The following is a 3,784-nucleotide window of genomic DNA, read 5'->3' as shown; positions in this document are numbered from 1 at the left end:
CTATAGTTTACATATGCATTTCAAATTCCAAAAAATTAATTTTTATATTAAAGGTCTTTTTTTAATAATTAAATATTTCTAATAGTCTTTTTGAGTATTTTTTTAAATTAAATCTTACAAAAAATTTTAATCCAGTGATAGAAATGGATAGAAGTTCTAATTTCAGTCATACAGAAGAAAAATAAAAATCTTGAATAGTTATACTTTGAACATATATTGATATCATTAAGGTATAATATAAAGGATGCTAACAAATAAAAATTATAATTATAGAAACCAAACACAAACCTATTACCTTTTTTTTAAAAGAATATAATATTATAATTATTATTAAAATCTCATATTTTTTATTTTTATTTTTTATATATTTCAATCTTTTTTTAAAAAAATAAATATATTTTTAAGTTATTTTTTATTTATTTCTATCTTTTAAGCCTATTTTTTCTTTAATTTTTTTTCATATACATGAGACAAATATGGTTTTAGAGTATCATAAAATGGTCTCTCTAGATTGGTATCTATCTTAAACTAACGAAAAACTAGTCACATCCTACAATCACACCAATCCTTTTAGAGTGTGGATCTTATCCGATCCGATAACAATGCAGATCAAATAATATTTGCCGTTATTTTCGTCAGCACTTATGTTAGAGAATGCGAATTCTATATTTGATTTGCTTACAAAGAGAGAAAAAATAATGTAGTTGAGTATGCAGAGTATATATCTTTTTGAAAGAATATTTATGTAATTGCTTTTAACAAGATAGACACTAAATAGGCTATAACTTTTTTTTTCTTCTTTTCTTACTTTGACTATGATTTATGTCATAAAAAAATCTTAATTTTCTTTTAGTACCATATTAAATTCAGATTAATATATATGTTTAAATGAAAGTTCAAAATCCACCACCATCATCATGAGTTTAATTTATCAAACTGTTAAGGATTTAAGTTCAAGTTTGCTAACACTCTTCCTTGACTCAGTTACAAATCTATAAGCGAATCATATTCATAATGTCATTATATTAATTGAACAATAGTTTATGATAATTTTATTTTAATAATTGATTAAATTCACATTAATTGTTAGTATTTTATTTTAGACTTTCTCCTGAATAAATTTTATTTTTATTGGTTGTTGTTACAAAATAATTCTAATGAATATATTCTAATTAAGTGAATTAAGTTCTTAAACATAATTTTTAAATTGAATTTTGAAAATAGAATAATATTTTAAATTTTATTTTTGTATCAAAATCTTTTGATTAGTATATTTTAGATAGTTATACTAATATTTTATTTCCTAATGTATTAGATATGATATGATTTTATTTTGATATTCTTTATTATTGTATTAATCAATAATTTCTTTTTTAATCTTAAAAAATATTATACTTACATTAAAATAAAAATTTTCACTTATAGTTGGATATTGTTCATTTTTATAAAAAAAAGTTTTTTATATATATCTTACATTGTATATATTTAAATATTAAAATTGATAATATCATTAGAAAAAATAAATGGAAATTTGACATTAAAACAAAAAATTTTCATTCTTAAAAATTGGCCATCATTCAAAAAAAATAATAATAATAACTCAATTAGTAATCCATAATTTAAGAAAAATAACACATAATTGATATACACACTAACAAAATCAAATCACTAATAAATTAGATAAGAAAATAATTCTTACATTAAAGATGAGTGAATTTTCTTGTTCAATAAAAAAGTTTGATTGGTTTAAATTATTAAACTAAAATATTTCTCGTATAAAATTTTAAATTTAAAAATATTATAACTAACCCAACTAATCCAATTGAATTTAGCAAAGTCATGTACATTTTCTATGCATTCATAAAATTTACTTATCTTATGTAATATTAAGTTACTCTAAACATATACACAGATTACTCAGTTAGAGAGGAACAAAAATATCAAACATCCCATAATTTACTTTAACATCTTTAAAAATATATACTAATCAATGTTTGCCTATGCCTCTTGTCTTTTCTAACAGTGATCTCCTTTTAACATTTATTTTAATGTACTAAGTGATTATTTAGAGCAAAACAACAATAAATTTAAAGTTTAATCACTAATAAATTTAACTCACATTTTCAGTAACAAAAATATTTAGCTAAGTAATTATTTGAGCAAGACAACAATAAATTCAAGCTTCATAGATGATGATCAATACAAAATTCATCTTAGAGATAATTTTAAGCAACAAAAAAAATTGTTAAACAAATTATTCACGATTCAATGATTATAAATAGTAACAAATTCATATCAATGATATTTTTAGCAAAAAACTAGTTTAGTAATATTTTCAGCAACAAATTAAAATCAAAGTGCAGTGATGAGGGCAACAAAATTGAAAAAAAAAAGAACAGAAAAATTTATTGAAAATCACCAAATCGAGGACCAGCTTCTGGTTAGACGAAAAAATATGATAGCGGAAAGAAAGCTGACAGCAGGATTCAAAGTAAGAAGACGACAACGTCGACCAACCTCGGAATCGGCTACTTCTGCTGTCAGTAACGACGAGCACGAGAAGGCGCACGACTAAGTGCGAGACATGGAGAGACACCGACAATTAGTCTCAGAACTGGTTGCTGTCGCCAGCGACAACGAGCTCAGGGAAGACGTGCAAGCGCGATTGAGTGTGAGATGGTGACGGTGGCGACACGGAGAACGACGAAAACCTTAAGTGCGAGACCGGAGACGTGAGAGGGAGAAAGCTTGAGACTGCAAGAGCTAGTGAGTTAAGAGATGAGAGTGCTCGAACTTTAATGGGAAAAGGGGACGAAGGAAACGCTGAGGGATAGGATTTTTTTGGGTCAGATTTAGAGATTGGTAAGACATTGAGATTGGACTTGGGCTTGGGCTAGGACAAGGATCTAGGGTTAGATTTTGTAGGGACCTAATTGTATTTTTAAATTTTTATGGATTTAAATATTTGTGAAATAAAAAGTTAGGGACATATTTATCTTTTTCTTAAAAAATTTAAGCATGATTCGGTTCAGATTATGTAAACCGATCGGATCAAATCGGATTTGATAATTATAATATGGACAATTAAATTTATTGTTATTGTTATAATAAACCGAGTTTGTTATGATTTATTAAAAATAAATTATTGATTGGTTTTATAATTTGTCCAACAACAATATAACACACGTAATGTCTAAAAAAAAGACATTTCTAATATCTTTATCAGAGTAGTCACCTTACAAGAAATTAGAAGTGGTAACTTCTGCGTTCAGAGAATCACGTTAAGATTAAATTTATTTTTTCTTATTATTATATGTTACTTTAATTTAGTAAGTAAATATTAATTTTATTATAAAATAGATTCATAAAATTTATTTAAATATTTAAATTAAAATAATATAAAATAATTATTTAAATTCATGTTATTTTTAATAAATTTTTATTTAAAAATAATTTTGAATAATATAATCTAAATAATATTTATTTTATTATAATATATTTTGATATAAAATTGTCAAACATAAATTAAGTTAACACTAATTTATTAACTATAATTGATTTTATATTTTACACAAACTCTCATTTACAAACTTTAATCTAAACACACATGGCAGTTAAACTTACTAAGAACTAATATAGTAATATGACACTAATGGTACAAGTTTTTCTTAAACAAATAAAAAGTTATATTATTAAAAAATATTCAAAAGTAATCTCACATTTGCAAGATATATCGAAACAAAATTTAAAAAAATAAAAATAAAAATGATCACTAATAAATTAT

This window comes from Arachis duranensis, chromosome 10 (genome assembly GCF_000817695.3).
Source record: "Arachis duranensis cultivar V14167 chromosome 10, aradu.V14167.gnm2.J7QH, whole genome shotgun sequence".
Lineage (NCBI taxonomy): Eukaryota > Viridiplantae > Streptophyta > Magnoliopsida > Fabales > Fabaceae > Arachis > Arachis duranensis.
This window is presented reverse-complemented; position numbering follows the sequence as displayed.